The sequence below is a fragment of the Falco rusticolus genome, chromosome 2, assembly GCF_015220075.1.
Source record: "Falco rusticolus isolate bFalRus1 chromosome 2, bFalRus1.pri, whole genome shotgun sequence".
Classification (NCBI taxonomy): Eukaryota; Metazoa; Chordata; class Aves; order Falconiformes; family Falconidae; genus Falco; species Falco rusticolus.
Window position 1 is genome coordinate 25043587 of NC_051188.1, and position 17929 is coordinate 25061515.

At 41.1% G+C, this 17929-nt stretch overlaps 1 protein-coding gene across 4 annotated transcripts in view; it reads right to left on the bottom strand.

Moving 5' to 3' along the window:
* STARD13 (StAR related lipid transfer domain containing 13) overlaps window positions 1-17929 on the bottom strand; it is a 297209-nt gene that overhangs the window by 60044 nt on the left and 219236 nt on the right. The window contains exon 1 of one of the 4 annotated variants that reach the window (XM_037375887.1): window positions 15167-15335. The exons of the other annotated variants lie outside the window; for them this stretch is intronic. The gene's annotated coding sequence lies outside the window, so the exon portion shown is untranslated. Of the gene's footprint in view, window positions 1-15166; window positions 15336-17929 lie in introns of those variants that run through there. 4 annotated transcript variants of the gene reach the window in all.

A 17929-nucleotide genomic window follows, 5' to 3' on the forward strand; every position in this document is an offset into this window, starting at 1 on the left:
GATACAGTTCCAGCTCTGTTCTCAGATGGAGACATTAACTTGAGCAGTGTTCAGCTGCTGCAGCTGGAATGCACTGCTTACTTTTCCAGTCCTTGCATTTAACAGCCTCTGGATTACCACACCTGTAGCCATTCAGCAGAAACTCAGTAAACTTCTTTTCCCCCAAAGAGTACCCTAGGTTCCTGCTGTGCTGGCATCTCAGCATCGTTTTGTGTCCTGCTGATGGAAATGGTGCCATTTCATACAATGCTGCTTTCCACGGTTTGTCAGGGGTGCTGGATGATATCCTCAGCTGCAGTGCCCGGATTAGTTAACCTTCCCTCTTCTGATGAATACAAAAGAGCAGGTCTCTCCAAACTATCACCCATTTGTTTGGATGAGAAGTCTGCGCAACTGTGAGTTTCAGAAGGCAGAAGAGCAGGTTCCAGGAAAGCAAAAATACCAGTGAGTGAAAAGCTAAGAATATACTTTGGATGAAGCATGGAAGACAGAATTGCCAGTTCCTCAAATAACATTGTTTATTTAACAGTATCCTGCTGGGGGGAACTATGTATCTGCAGTGACTAGGAGTAACTGTGCATACTCTTGTCATGATAATGTGGTGGATGATCATGAAAGTCTACTCTTAAGAGAACAATATTTGTGTCAGGCAAATACTGCTCTTCTAAATAGCCCATGGTTATCCTGTACAGGGCACAATGAACAAAAAGTGTGTCTGACTAGCCAGGAGTATGTTCTTACAAATAAAGAAAATCCCCAAATTATAATTTTAGTGATAAATAGCTCTCCAAAACAGTATTTCATGGCGAACATTTTTGCCAAACACCAGACACTCTCACTACTAATAAATAACCTGAAGAGTACGTTACTATTTAGTAAGAGTGAAAATATCAGAATTTAGCCCTAAAAGCTTTTTTATACAAAGCCTTATGAATAGTTCACAGATAACAATAACTGTTTTTCTCTGCTTCTGCAAAGAAAAATGCTCAAGTATATACTTACATATATATAACTGTTCAAAAAGATTGACAGCATTTGAAAAACCAACCCTCTCTATGTATAACCAAGTCTTTACATTTATCTGGTGTCTCTGCAATGCTTAGCATATGTAAAGCAGCGAAGAAGCATTAATTAGTATCACTTTGCTGTCATATTATTATTTTTCTTCAGTCTCACAGCCTGAGCAGCAACACGCCCCAGCGACCTCCTAAAGCATCAATGCAGAGAACGCACGCCTCCTCACCACCTGCTTTTCTCTATTTCCTTTCCTTTAAAATATTTCAAGGCTGAGGTAACACACGGAGAAAAGATGATATTTGCTCTCTCTTCCAGTGCAGACAAGCTTTGAAGCAACGCAGTAGGCCCAGCTGAACAAAACAGTGTTTGCTACATTTCAATTCACACACACTGGGTATAAGTGTTAATGAAAGCAACTCCTGTACCACTAAACAGCAGCTTATCTGCTCCCCCACTTAATACCTGTTGACTCAGTTTTATGCTTCAGTTTACAGCCTGTCTTGGTAGCTCACCCTATGTGCAATTAACAGAATCCAACTAGAACTGCATGAAAAAAAAATATCCCCAAATGCTCTCTACTATTGATTTCCATTTTTTATGATAAGGGAGTTGTCATTGTGGTCAGCAAGGAGCAAAAACACCAGATGCAAAAAGAATGACTTAGAAAGTTAGTCTTAGGAAAAGCTGTTACTTAAGTGTCTGTCAGGGAGATCAGGTACAATTGTTCTGCTTCATTAATTTTTAATCACATCTGGCAATCTGCCTCAAAAGTCTCCAAGATTTTATGATGCCTTGAAATGAAAAGGGCAAAATGTTCTTCTCCATCATTTTGGAAGACATCAGGGCGTTAGCATCTGTAGTAAGTGCAAAGACCTTTCCGAAGCAGCCTTTAAGAGCTGGGCACTAATGGAGCTGCTCAAAGCACGGCAGTCAATCGTGAGACCAGTAGCACCAGCCCATCTTTACCACGGTGATATCATACCCCTAAGGCAAACAAGGCTTTCAGGAGATGAAAAAATGAGAAAGGACAGCATCACAAATGAGTCCCCAGGAATGTTAAGATGGAAGAATATCTTATAACTTAAATATAATACATTGTTTTACTGTGCATTTTTACCTTGGAATTACCTAGGAATTTATTTCATAATTATTTCATCCATAGCTACATAAAATTTGTAAGATATTTAGAACCCTTTGCCAGACCACCAAAAAATAATTTTATACTGGAAATACCTGTAACAGCCACCAAGAATTAGAAGCATAGAGTACTGGGCATCTACTTTGATGCCAGGCTGCAATATAGGGCTTGCTGTTGTGCACATCAGAGATGCACGCTTTCACAGTACTCACAGGGACTTCTAGTTAGGGACAATTTCCTTTAATAAGAAGCACAACTGGGTATATTTAGGGACAACTTTAGTTTCTGACCTTATGTTTGTTCTAAAATCCTACATCTTAACCACAGTCAGAATCTTTTTCTAAAAAGCAGTCTCCAGACTGCCAAATACGTACCTCCAATAATTATTTTTCTAATATCATTGCTGCCTCCTGTCTCTGCCACTGTTTTCTCAGGTATGTGAATGTGACCATCTACAGTAAAAAAGCTTCTAGGGGCTCACTACAGTAACCTTACAGTTGTCTCTTCCTTTGTCTATTTTAGACTAAAACACTGAAGCAAGGAGAGTAAATAATTCATCTGCAATGAGTATGTGCTACGTTGAGACTACAAAGTCTCTTCCTCTCTTTAATAATTTCCTACAGATGGTATGTTGATTCAAATAGGAAAATGTATACCTGCAATCAAATATAAAAGATGTCCTGAAAGAATGGACTGGTCCACTATAAAGACAAGAGGGCTAAGAGGAAGACACATCAGAAATACTCACATTTGAGCTCATATTGAATGTCCCCCTGATCTGAAAAAATTTTGATCGAAGGTAAGCACTGGTTCATGCCATCCCTTTTTAAAATCTCCTTCTGCCCTTAGGTTATGAATGTCTCCCTGAAATGTTTTGTGACTGCAGGTGAAAATGTACTCAGTGCTTTACCTGTTGAATTCCCCTCTCACCTGTGTTTCTCTCTGGATGAGCACTCTGCTGTTGGAAACCCCTCACATCCCTCCCCACACCCAGAGGAGTTACATTTTCAAAAGCAGAGTTTAACTTCTCCCAAGTTTCTGAAGGAGTAACATTAGCATTGCTTTTTTAATACTCCTTTATTCAGGAGGGTTATTTTTCTGCCAGTCTAGGAGATGAGCACTGAAGGGATTTCAGATTAATGATGGGGGCCTTCAGGTGAGATGTTTTTCCAGGAGTGCTCTGCTCCCTGGGGCCGTCCTGTGAGATAAGGATACTGGTCTGACAGCCCAAGACAGGGCTTTGCATTCTCTCCCTGGGGAGACATGGTATCACCCCAGATGGACTTTGCAGTGATAACCAAATGTATGAAAACACACTAGAAGTCTCATTTGATAAATAATAAATATGAGTATATTTTTATTACTGTTCTCATGCAGAAACTATATGTATGTCCTGCTGTGCAAATAGCAGAGTACGCTCTGACTGAGATTTACATTTTGGGTCAAACTTTTCAGGCAGAGATTTCTCTCCTGAAGTGTATGTGTACACAAGTCCTACTCAGTCCAGGAGCTAGTGCATATAAATTGGCATGAACTGAAAACTGAGAATCATTTTGTACATGGCGTAAGACAGAGTTCCCCTCCTCAGTACAATCTAATTCAGAGCAGTCTTTGTAGACCTGTGACATCATACATTGGAGTTAAAAACAAAGTGATGGTGCATGTTAGAAAACTAAAGCAATGCGATGTTAGGTTCCCACACTGAACAGCTTCTCCCCACTGAGTACTGGGGGAACTGGGGAAATCCACCTCGCCAGGCTGAAGCCAGATACTCCTGACTACCACTCATGACAGCACGAGAAGATCCTAAGCCACCTGAACACTCTGAAGGTCTAGCCAAGTGTGTTATCATGGATCACCACAGACTGAAACATGATTATGCAGAATCAGACTGATAAAAAAATACTAGAAGAGCTTTACGAGAAAGTTGCCTGAGGTCTGAAAGCAAAGGATAATTCCTAACACTTTGGTGGGTTCCACTGCTAAATATTTTTGGCACTGTAATCTATTCAGTTTCTGTGACTTTCACTGAACAATTTGTGTTAATCTGATTTTCAAGAGGAAAATTAGTTTTCAAGCATAGCCAGTAGCATCTCTGAATGCCTTTCTTGAACTGCCAGTAGCTGAATTGCCCTTGGATAGCTCAAGGCAAGCTCCAAATCAACGGAAAAAACTCCTGTCCCTTCATAGTTTGCTTTGGGTTGTTTTTTTTTAATATTAAAGTTTTTAATATTTTTTATTTTTTAATATATTTTTAAAAATATAAGTTGTTGGGTTTTTTTAATATTCTGAAGAATAAACCATATGGTAAACCATGACATTTTTATAACTGCGGGTGAGGAGACACAGGAGATGGAAGGCTGAACACAGTATTCATGAACTTCTAAAACTATTCTTGACTGTACATACATTTTGATACAGTTTGAGATGTTGTATGAAAGTTCGTTTATCCTTTAAATGTTATTTAATAGAAACTACACAGAGTTAATAATACTTTTAAAGGTGGCAAAGTAGGAGATGACCAAAGTAACTGTCACTTTGTAGGTGTAATGTACTGATACAACTTTGACCATCTGTAATCTCTATAGTTGTTTACCATGCTCAATAAGGTCATATAAGGTCAGACCAAATTCATCACTGGCTATCCATCTGCTGGGCTGAAATACATTAGAGATGCACTGGCAGGGTGGATCCCACATTTTCCTTATGAGGAGTTGCTCAAAAATTTTTCACTGTAATAATTTATAGATTTTATGGCAAACCTAAAAATGTGTTCCCTTTATATCTGTCTCCACAACACAACTATAGAAATTAATCTACCAATTTCATCATAATGCTTTTAATTTCTGTTTGCGTTACAGTGTGTTTGTACTATCGCTTCTCAAGGAAATAATATTCATACCATCTATCTCTTTGGGACACCCCCCTGTACCCCAATGTAATTTCAGAATGTATTGGCCAGTTTCAGTCAAATCTGACTGCGGACCCAGGTCTCAAAGACACTACCTTTTAGAAAAGCTGGTGTTGGGTAGAGAAAAGCATACGAATTAATATTCCAGTAAGGGAAAGGCATTTGTGGGGTGACCCACCATCTATACTGAGAAGCAGCAGACAGTTGGCTAAAGAGTACACAGCACTCTGCATCAGCCACAGCGTATGTACCTCTTCCCCAGTTTATGTTTAAGGGATGGGAGAGAGATGGGGAGTGGCATGGAAAACGGGAAGTAAGGACTTGTTTTCAGTGAGATGGGGGAAGGAATCCAAATCCGTTGGAAACTAGGCAGCACTGATGCCAGTGCTCAGAAAGCAATTCATTTAGCTCAATTTTACGATAGTCTCTAAGTTGGGAATAAAGGTCATCCAGTAGTCATCACAGGGCAATGGGCTGCTTCAAATTTTGGCAGCTCCAGAATGACTCATATGAGGAACATATCACTGCTGCATTCTTCACCAGTGCTGCAGGAGTGACTGCACAATGTCCTCACAGCATAATGCCCTCAGAGCCTTGTCCCTCTCACTGCTTCCTTCTTTAGAAACTCCAAGAGAAGATGATACTGAGGGCTGTGGCACTGAGTAGGAGCTCTGCAACCTACCTCTGGTCAGAGCTATGTACTGGCCTGGGTTCAAAAAATTTCCTAAAAGTCACTTGCAAGAAAACCCTGGACCTGCCTATTTCCCAGCGCTACAGAACTACTAAGCTGTGGCACAAATGTCCCTAGAAGAGATAACCAAAAATGAGGAAATAATAATGCCCATAGAACACCAATAAGCATCCAGCAATTCCCTAAATACACGTCAAGTCCAACATCACTGAAGATGCATCATCTGTTCCACAAACTATGTCACAAGCAAAGGCTGTACAAAGCCCACTTCCTACCAATACCAGCCAAAAATATGTAATGCATCTACCAGAACAAAGCTTTCACTCAGCTTTTTTTTTGTGGTGCGAAGGGAGAAATTTGCCCAAGTGTTACTTTTACTTACATTTCATTGCAAACCTCAGCCAAAATCAGAACCTTGTAACAGTCAGTGCTGCTCAAACGTTTGATGACAAATGAGCTGATGCCTTGCAGAGCTTACAGTCCTCACAGACAGGCAGAAAAGGAAAGGATAAGAAACAAAAGCATGGAGACTTACGGATGGTCATCCTGCAAAGGGAGGAATTTAGCTCCTCTGAGTTAAGTGTAGAAGATGTGAGCTCAGCCCACTCAGACCGAGTAGAGCCCAGGACCTCCTCTCTCTGGGGTGAGTGCTCTAATTCTTGGGTTATTATGCAACAGGAAGATAAGTCACATCCATCTTCAAATGAGTAAATGGAGGTACCAGCATTTATTTCCCATTGTCCCTCTATATTCCCAATGGAAGAGGTATTTACTTGAATGAGGCGGACTGAATCATCCTTGGGTGGGTGGGTGGATGGATGGAGATGGGGAACAGATCTCCCTCTGCAGGTCTTTAGTAAGAAACTGCTGCTCTCCTTAGACTGTACAAGGAGTTTAAGCAGTTATGACAAATGGACTGGACCATCTGCTTAACCCCAGGTACCTAAAAGCTTGAATTAAATGGACTGCGTTCTCCACAAGACACGTGGCCTCTCTAAAAGATGTCAGTGTTTCTTGATTTTTCAGACAAATACCATGGTATTGCTAATTACAGTGGGCCTGACTTTCACCTGGAATAAATTAGTGTTGTTGCTGCCAAAGACTGGCCCAGAAAATCCATGTAAAACTTCATGATCCTTGCAAGAAAATGAGGCTTTGTGTTATGTGGAGTGTTGTTGCTAGGAAGGCCTGTTGCTGAATGTTTTCATCCAAAAGATTAAAACCATGATTTCATGTCATGGTCTGTGACTTAGCATGGTAAACAGCCTTCAAAACCCCTATCTAGTAACAGTGCCATTGTGCCTGCTTGCCATCAATGGCTGACTCTTTCTTTTTTTCAGTTATCCACGAAACAAACCCAGGATAAAATCAGGAACCAAGCGCTTTTTTAAGGCTAGAACATCATTTAATCTTTAAGACAGAGAACAGAAGAGCGTGGGTTTTCTCTGACTGTGGACTTCTTGTAATTTCACTGAAGATAAATATTTAGATAAAGACCAATGGGATATTTAATCGTCAGAAACTATTATATTTAAAGAAAGTGCTAGAGATTTTCAGACTTATTTTCCTATGTGTGTTGACAACCCATTCCCATCATTTAAACTCTCTATGACATATAAATACAATCACTGCTATAATTTGTAAATTGTTAATATTAGGACTGTAGGGGTGGCTATGCTTTCAGTTCTACATAAAAAAAGACATCTTTTACACCAACATCTGTCTGAACATCCATTACTTTCCCATCTGTTACTTGTACTCCTCCTCCTCCTCCTCGGCCTCCCTGTTTTTTCCTTGTTGCTCATCTAATCCAGGAAGATGCACACCCTGCCTGCTCTTGGCTCCTGTGATACTCATAAACCATGAAACAAATAAACTCAGCGGGAAAGGACAAAACCAAAAGCAGGAAGATATCTGGTAAATCTAACTATGTGGATCTGTCCAGCTGTGCACGTAATTAGGCAGTGGCACCACCTGAACTGAGACATGGTATCCTGCCTACCCTTTCCATCCTCTGCCATGCTCGGTTTGTGTGAAAATGAAAGGTCTTCAGGTCAGGATCATGACTTCTTATAAAAGTGACCAGCACTCACAGAACTAGGACTGGTGATGGGACAACAGCTTGGTTAAATGCTACTGTCCTAAAGCAGGAACTAACCCTTAGACCTGACAAACCCACAATGGGTAGAACGAAAGTAAAAGGTTCTTGTGTTTCAGGAGCTACTCTCAGCACTATTTCAGATTTACGTGAGGGCAAATTTTCCATATCTCAGCTTATTTAAGTGTAAAATAAATTATATAATAATATTTAGTTCAAAGAGATCCTGCAAAGTATTACGAATTGGAGTTTGAAATCTCTGGAGGAAAACCACCACGCAGGTATCTAATAACTGGAACCGCATGGACAGTCTCCAGTTGGTTGCCATTGAAGCTACAGATAAGATACCAGGTTAACAGACACAGCAAAAGAACTTTAATAACAAATGCCTGTATCACTAGATAAAAGTATTTGATGACTTTATCAGCTTGCATTTGTCAAACTTTGTTGGGTTTTGTGTACAGCCACAGAAACACCTCCAAAAAGACCAAAAGAATGTTATTTCTCATATCTGAAAAATAATTTTACTCAGACAATAAGAAAATGAAACCACAAAGAAAAATGAACATGTAAGCTGATGCAGCTCTGAAACAAATTACATCTATTCTATTAATCAATAAAATACAGTTGCCGAGGCAACACTGACATAAGAAAGTGAAATACAGAGGTCCGCCTTACATAAACACATATACATACCAATATGTTATGTGAACTTTTGCAATCTAGCAGTGACTTAAAGGAAAAATATGTTTTTTACAAAAGAACACATATTTTCCCAGGCTTGATAGATTCTCATGTAAGAGCTTTTATGAGATTTTAGACAAAGTTGTATTTTGTTTGCTAGTCTTTGTTCTTGTTCTTTTCTTACTGGAAACAAAGAAATGTTGGGGAAAAAATCTGCTTTCATTGAAAATCAATTCTTGCTATTAAGATGACTTAAAACAGTGACAATTGGACGGGGGGAAAAACTCTACCGAAGCATTTCAATACTTACCCTGAACATAGTTAAGACTAAAAAGTTTGAATTTGTAGATCCTATTTCTATGACATTATGCAGGTCTCAAGGGACAAATTCTCAGTACCAAGACTGTAAATAATAAAAGATTTTTTTGCACAGTACTTACAATTCTCATTATATGTGTCTTTAACCTGAAGGCTCAGTTCTGCTGCCTTCTTCAGCAACTATTATAATCCCACAGAGCTGAGTGGAACAAATCGCAGAGCAGGATGCTATTGAGCATGACTGTAGGTGATACCAGCCAGCCCCTTCTAATCTCTAACTTTGTATTTAATTTGAACAGTTCATTAAATTATTTCATAGCTCCCTACCAGAGCCTCTCAGTACAAATGTGGGTTGCTGCTTTTGTTGCAGCTAAATAACCCCCAGGTTTCCCAGCAATGTTGACAGCTCCTTGCCCCTTTTTGCAAAAAAACCATGGACAATACCTAGTGGTCACAGGATACCACCTCATGGTTCCCTAAATTACTGTTCATGTTTCACCCATCTGCGTGCTCAGCCACCTGGAGCTGGCAGGTATTTTCCTAACTTGGATGCCATGGCAACCAGGGCTGAGGAATTAAGGCAGAACTACAGCTGTCTATTGAATTCGCTTTGGAAGCTGGAGTGGGCAATATAAATGTAATATAAATAAATAATATGAAGTGTGAGGGTGTTCAGCTGCTGCCTTAAAGGTCTGCCAGCATGCCCATTATCAGTACCAGGCTTTCAAGACTCTATTTTCTAAAAGACGATTTTCAAACAATTTTTTAAAATGAACTGGTTTAGCTTGTTCAGCACCTAAATTCACTGAAAAACTCCAATGGAGGTACCCCACTGAGATCTGGGTCAGTCTCCTAATTTTCAGTTCAGTTAAAAAGTCAAGTTGACTCAATATGCAGCTGTCTGAAATGTTCTTGCAACAACAAACTCGTGGTGTTTTTACAAAGAACTGAGAATATGGGATGGTATTTTCAGGTATGTAGAAGCAATCCCAGTCCAAACAAAATAGTGTCTTCATTCCTCATTAGGTTGAGTGATGAAAAGACTGACTGTTATGTGTGATTACCTCTTCTATTAATTTGGATGTAAAAATTAGACATGTCCCTACAGGCCTATGGAGATTTAATGCACTATATAAGTGCTAAATATTAACATATATCTAGATTTTGGATTCAGTGGCTCAGAGGCACAAGAGGTACACATCATTGCACCTGTATCTACCACATTTGCTCCTGGTCACCTGTGTGCATATTCCTGCAAACCAAATTAATACAACAGAGCTGCCCAAGTTAGGTCATTATCCACTGGTGGAGGGACGTGATAAATTAACATCTCCTGAACAAACAGTTTGCTAAATCCTTCTTCTCTGACAAGCGAGGGCCCCCGTGCTGCTCTAGGTGTGCCAGCTGGGATGCACAGACACAGAAGAGACACAAAGGGAAGGAGTAATGCCAGGACACTGTGGTCCACTGCGCTGAAAAAGAATGTGCAGAGGTGCTTTTTGGAGTTGGGGTTAGGGTGCAGGTATGGCGGGCCCAGGGACACAGACAGCAGATAGCAGGTACAAGCTCCAAATATTTCCCCAAAACTAAACCAGGTGGGACCATGTTGTGACTTTACAACTGCACATCAGTGCTCATGGCTGGCAAAGGACTTGCAGTTTTCATCCCTGTTCAAAGCCTGCGTAACAAGTGCTAAAGCAAATAGTATTCCTATTTCCCACGAAGTCTCCCCCAGATGGATGGGCCATTTCATACAGAATAGGTAAGTCCAGCCTTTACTCCTTCCAGCAGTGGTCCATGAAGATGCTCCAGCCACCAACCCCTTCTGCAGGACCACTGGTTCCCATTCACCTTCTGCCCAAATGGTTGGCTGTGTTGTCAGATTTCAAGAGCTGAGACAGTCCCAGCCAGTGATTTCACAAGACCTTCCATTTCATTTGCAATTCAGTAACTCAATTCTTCCTTTAAAAGACAGATACCACTATTTTTAATTGTAAGTGGAAGACCATCCCCACAAAAGTCCTCTCAATCATTCTTTTCCTTTTGTCTAAAACTTCCGCAGATTTAATGGGAGCTTTCAAGTGACACAAACAAGATGATTGTGTTTTACTAAGTCTATTTACCTTCAAAAGCATCAATAAATAAACAAACCAGAGGTGATTAAGGAACAAAACAATGCTAAGGGCTTGCTTCAAATATGCAAACCCCAGAACATTCAGGACTCAACCTTGGCCCATCCTGTCTGTCCCTCTGCAAAAATGTTCTTCATTGAGTGAATTCAGCTCATCTGGATGGGTTCAATGAATGGAAACTGAGTTTAATGTAGCTCCCCTGGCTTTTATCGGCTTAAATCAGAATCCCATTATTATTTTAACTTTACAATCACTTAATTAAAGCAATGTCCCAGCCAAAAAAAATTGCCTGGGTGGCCTGAATATTATACCCCTATATTTTTTTATGAGGTGACCTTTCCGCTGAGTTCAAGGAACCATGCTTGATCACTAGATTTGGGTGGGAGTTTTGCTTGTGAAGATTATGAGTACATTACAGGCAAAGCCTACTTGATTTATGCATAATTTTTCACTGAAGGTACAAAACAAGTAGCCATCAACTTAATGCCACTTGATGCTGAAGGCTTTAAAGGGTCACATAAAGTCATCTTTTTATGGGACAGCAAAAATTCATGATTCTAGGTTAGGGTTATAAATGAATAATATGCATTGCATTCAGTTGGCCCCTACTCCAAACTCATTTAGTACATAACAGCTTTGCTGTTGCTGTATGTCCTGCGCAGACATTCAGTGGGAGGTTTTACAACGCTCCACAGCCTACAGAACTCCCTTCTTTATTTTTTCTTTTTGTTAATCTAATTCTCTGTTTTTAACAGTATCTGATAAGAAAACAAGAGGCAGCTGTAGCTCTGCCACCTAGCCTATGTTTGTCATGTACTGTATTGCAAAGTACAAAAGGACAACATTTATTAAAAAAACAGGATAATGTGCGATGTGTGAAAACTTTGTTCTGAGACATTTAACTTGTAAGAGGCAGCACACTCAGGAAGGCACCTTTGTGGTGGCCAGAGGAAGGATGTTTCCAGGTAATGAAAAGACTGAAGAGCTGACTAATAAAAACGTAGGGACTGTGCGGGCAGTAGCTGAAATGGCTGGAGCCTGAGCACAATATCCTACAAATCATTACAGAAGAGGAAGGGTTGGGGGCTGGCAGTCCCCAAATGTGCTCCAAATTACCAGAAGAATGCAGTTCCATTGGATGAAAAAACAAGTTTGCATCAGCTCACACCACTTTTTTCCCCCTCCTGCCCAAATGCAAGATTAAAAGAAGGCACTGGACTTATACTGGATCTGTTTACCTGCACTATCTCATTAAAAGTCCTCTCAACAAGGAAGACCGTTCCCCTCAAGGACCCCATGATAAAAGCAGATCTTCTAAATAAGTCACTGGGGCATTAGATTTGCTGTGTCATCGGGCAGCTAAGTGGCATACCCAAGGCAAAGAAGCAGTACCTTCACCTGAAACCCACAGCACTACCAACTGCCCTCCCCAGTTAGATCTACCAAAAAGCAGGAAAGGCTTAAACTCAATTATTCAAGAACAAGACCGCCTGGGAGGGTCCCAACAAGAAACTGTTCTGTGAGAGGATAACCAAGACATGCAGTGGCTGACAAGGAGGCTAAGAACATTAAGAAAGTAGAAAAGGTTACGATTAATCTGAATTCCTATAAACTTACAAATCAGAGGTCAACCCTTGAGTAACAGAGATGTCTGACAGCGATAAGCACATCCTCAACAGACACAGAAAATGAGTGCACATCAAGACAGCATGATGAGCAGTGAAGCCAAAGAACCTGAGTGGGCTGAATGACACCACAAGGCAATAGTACAGAATGCTGGTTCAGAAGGGAGGGGATGCTGGGTTTATTCTCGGGATGCTGTCTAAGCACAGTGCTTAATAGCACCTACCAATCTGACAAAAATACTTGATAAATATGTCAAGCTACCTTGGCAGTTGGGATAAAGTAGATCTTTCTTTCCCACTCTGTCAATGAGGAATGTCTTGACTGTATTAAGTGGTTATGTCTGAGAAACTGGATGTGATGAAAGAGACACAATACTTCTCCCTTTCTCCAGGTTTGTAATGAGACCCTGCACTGGACCTGGCATTGTAACCATTAGTGGAGGACCCTGTGAGAGACTGAAGGGTACAAAATTAAGTAGTATTCTTAATTGAAAAATCCATTTTCTCCTCATTTTTGTTAAACCTCAAAGCAGTAGCAGGGTGCTGACTAGGAAATGTATCCCCCCACTCTTGTTTCATCATATGAAAATGTTGGCACTGATTCCCTGCAACATGAAAGCAAAAGTCTGTAGTTATGTCTGGTATATAACAAGTCACTGTCATCCCATGATGTGAGACTAATTGATTTGAAGGCAAACACCTTGACAGACAGGCAGGCAGAGCACACACAAAAATAACAGTAAGGTAAAGGAAAGACACTGATGTACACCATATCCCTGTTGTCTGTACCGTGCTTGACAAGCTCTTTTTTCCTTACAAATAAAGAAACACTAGAAATTGTGGTTATTTTAACAACAAATGACAGAAGAAAACTGTATCATCATCCCGGTGTACAGACCTCGTGCCAAAGTGGGATGAGCTATTTCAGCAAGCCCTGCACACTGAAAACAGACTTTCCCCCCAGACCTTTCAAAAATTCTTTCCTTCCTCTTCAATAACAGCACCCACCACCAGCCAAATTACCAGCAGGCTACAGAGACCTGTACCCAATCCTGTCCATCCCCCTTCAGACCTCCGCAAATCATAATTTCCAAAATGTGCCTGGCTCTAGTGGAAGCAGAACCTGCAACTTTCAGCTCACTGAGACCCAGAAAGAAGCAGCAAACCTCTGGCTCTTTGTAGTAGCAAAAGCAGCGGCAGGATGTACTGGGCTGCCCAGCACGGTCTGGTCCCCTCAAAAGGTGCCAACAAGCCTAACCAGAACAGGATGCTGGGATAATGTAAAGAATCCACTTTTTTTTTTTTTTTTCCTCCAGTTGTCCCTGCCATCAGTCACCATGCCCCCTCCCCCTAAGTAAATGAAATCAATCAGCAGGGATTTCTGTAAAATACATAAAACAGTCATCTTCCAGACTCTACCAGAAGATAAATGATTCCAGACATTGGACTGCAGCCATTTTCCCACACATGCTACAGTGTTTTGTCATCCATATTGGGCCATAATAGTGTGTGGGTTTGGGTTGGTTGTTGTTTTTTTTCTCAGTCAGCAGCCAATGCTTATGCTTCTAACTCATACATTAAAACCACTGCAACGAGTAATTTTTCTGTACAATTTGTAATAGAACAGTTTCTTTCCCAATAATACAGTCTGGGGTCCTGTACAGAACTTTGGCACTTTTCTGCTACAGCTAGTATCACCTTATTGCTCCCAGCTGGAGCTTCACAAACCTTTTTGGGATTAAAGCATATCAACACAAATACGAGACACTGAATGAAATGACTAAAATTACGAGCAGGGCTAACCTTACCTGAGAACTTACTAACAAGAAATAACAGGATTGCTTACAATATCTCATGCTGGCTTTTGTGCTAGTTTCAAAGAAGGAGACAAATACATGACAAAAGATGCATCACAATGTGAGTTTACAATTAATTTTAACGTATTTTAAAGCAAGTCCTTAATAACCAGTTAACATAAAATGCACTTTGGAAAGAACCATGGGGCTTTTTCATTATTAAGAAATGTGCAACCAAATTCTATCCTTAATTAAATCAGGAGTAATTTTATTAACTGCAGCAGACTTAAACCTGACTTACATCAGTGTAAGTGAGGGTAGGATTTAGCTCCGGGGTGTTTATACACTGTAGTTCCAGTTAGTTTAGATCTATTTGGGTGGGAACTCCTTTCCCCTTTCCAGAAAAAATATCTTGCCTACCCTTTTTCACCTCGCAACTGGGGCCAAAGCAGTCTTTTCTTCAAAGATTTTTTTCAGAAAGGTTACGAACAAATCTTTCCTCGGCAGGAGATGACCTTATTAAACAAAACCACCCTCTGAAGTGATGGACACCAGCAGTTTTAAAGTTTGTTTACAAGTTTTTAAACAAGCTGCCTCAAACAGATAAGCTTATTTACATCTTAAAAACAAATAAAAAACTTTAAGTAAAAGCTGTTTTATAAAGGAGCTACTTATGCCTGTTTTCAAAGCTGAAAAGCCCTTGCAAACAGTACTAGCTGCTGTATTAACCATCCCTGCTACAGTATAGAAACTTACTGTCCACAGATATCCTTGGGCTTCACTGTACCTTTGAACCAAAATCACTTTCTTCTGTACTTCATTTTCTGCTCTCTCGGAATTGGATTCCCAGTTCCTGACAGATGGCTCCTCTGTCACTGAGCGCTGCTTCCGCCTCTTTATCGCTGCCAGCTAATACTTCCACGATGTTTAGCTGTTGTCTGCGGAGCTGTGCTCTACATCATTTCTACTCTGATCAATGCTCTGCTTGGTTTTAGGTTGGTTTCTAGTCCCGCCTCCTGCTCTTGAAGAAACGAAAACTCACAGCTGGATTTTCTATAAATCATCCCTTTTAACAGTGGCTGAGCAAGTATGGCAAATACTACAGCTAAGACCTGCTGCTCTGTTTGAAACTTCAAAAACAATCCCTCATCTTAATGATGCACACATGAAAGTTAATCATGTACTAAAATCACTAATACTGAAAAATAGTGGCCAGATAATTGTGACCTTCAGGGCTTAGAAGCTGATTAATGTAATACAAAACTCCTCTCTCTTCCAGAGGGGGAATATGGTAAAACATACTGCCTCAGTGAACTGCTTTATATAGTGCTTTGCTTTGAACAGGAGCTTGTCATTCTTACAAAGATAAATTTACATTTGCAATATAGAGCTTTTTGACAGACTAACCCAGCATACATACTGTTTCGGCTAGCAGCCCTAAGGTTGAAAGAGCCTTTACCATCGCAGCAGCTCTTTTGAAGTGTGGGCAGGAAATAACTTTTATTTTCTGCACAGCACTAAGTGTGCTATACAGTGCTGAACTCATTATCATGTTTAACAAAGCGTGGAGTATAAAAGCAAGGTGGTACCATAAAACCAGCGCTACGAACTTTGTTCCCGTGAACAGAGCAAAACAGAGCTGAGTTGCTGTAAACTGTAAATTGTTTTAAACCTCCACCCTGTGCTGTGTAAATTAAAAATGACTGGTCAGATCTGGAAACGGTCTGAATGGGCTGCAAAATCCTGGGGTTCTTGAGTTTTCCTATGGTGAGAGCCGCATCCCAGCTGAAATTGTCAGCAGGGCTAAAACTGACTCCTTCCTCACTAACAGTTGATGGTGTCCTGGTGGCACACGTGGTCCCCTGACCGCTGCTCACCCTGAAGAGCAGCCGAGCTGCTGCCCTAGGCTCCATGCAGGATCCCTCGAGTTTCAGCTCCGCCGGCACCTCAGAGAAGGGTGCAAGAGCAGCGCACACCAGGAGCAGCTTTTCCCCAGGTGTGCTGCTTGACTCCCAGCAAGCAGGGACCTGGGGGCTTCCCTGGCCAGCTGCCCTAGCCGGACTACTGCATCACCAGCCTTGTATGAGTGGATCTTGTCCCTTTTTGAGTGCCTTCCACCAAACCCTAACGTGTTCCAAAAACATAGTGGAAAAACACCAAAAAAAGCACTTCTGTCTACTTACATGGGCTCTCTAACCACTTCATTACACGCCCTGCAGTTCTCCCAAGTTCAGTTTTTCCACACAATAGATGACTTCATGGGCTTCTGTCAGATCCCATTTAACTCTCTTTTTTTTCCTAAGCTGAAGACTCTCATCTGTTTCGTGCCGCGGCTGGTCAGCCTTGCTGCCCGTCCTTGTATGTACCACTGCTCCCTAAGCAATGCATTAGCCTCTTAGTTTACATGGTAGGAGCTGATGCTACGGCAGCTTGAACCTTGCTCCCAGTCTGTGACTGCTATTTGTGGAAATGGGAAAATATTCTCATTTTCTTTGCTTACAGTTCTGCAGACTGTTAAGTGAGGACAGTCGGTTGTCATCTTGCGATCTGACAGCTCTCCACAACCACTGCACGAGTAGCCTGCACACAAGAATTTCAGAACAACTACACCAGATTAATATCCAAATGGTTACTAGCCAGGCAGCCTAGGAGAGAGCGGTACGGATTAAGTAGCCAGGAATGCTCTGAGCTGACAGCAGCACCGCTTTAATGCAGCTACTACTATCTTAACCAGCAGCTGTAAGACACGGGTCCTGGGCCCCCATCCAAGCAACTGTGACTCAGATTTGAAGTGCTGCAACGACAGTGCTCTCCTGTGGATGCACTGGTTGATCAGTGCCAGTAGCTTGACGATGGAGAGCGAAACAAGCAGGGGAGAAGCACTGCCCCTGCACGCGATCCAAATATGTAATGGCAAATATAATAAATGTGCTTTCCAGGTGCTGCTGTCAAAAACCACATGACTGATTAAAATTACTTGCTTGACCTTTAAAATGTACTTGAAAATCCTTAAATGAGACCAATCAGTAGTACATACCCATTTGAATAATAACAGATTTTTGAATCTCTAGAAAAGGCTGTAAGAGGAGATTAAAAGCTTGTTACCAGAGTGTGTCACGCACTATATTACCCCAGGATGGGGATCTTCCAAGGACTTTTACAGAGCATTTTGCCTACTGCCTGGAATAATGTTTATGGCACATAGGGCAAGATTTAGCTCTTTCTCTGGTCTGAGACTGTTGACCATCACCTGAATAACAAGAAAAAAAGCTCGCTGCAGGTGAAAAGAAATATATTTACTCTTCATCATCCTCCACCTGCTTTGGCTCCAGGCAGCGCACTGAGTTCTCCGGGGGTGAATGGGAAGATCTGCTCCCACCACTAGTGAGCGTTAAACTAGAGTAAATCCACAATAAAACAGCAAAATGTTGTAGCACAGATACTGATTTATCAGGACTGTTTCTCTCTGCAAATCTTCTCCAGTTGGGCCACTCTATTTGCTAATTGTGAACACAGCCC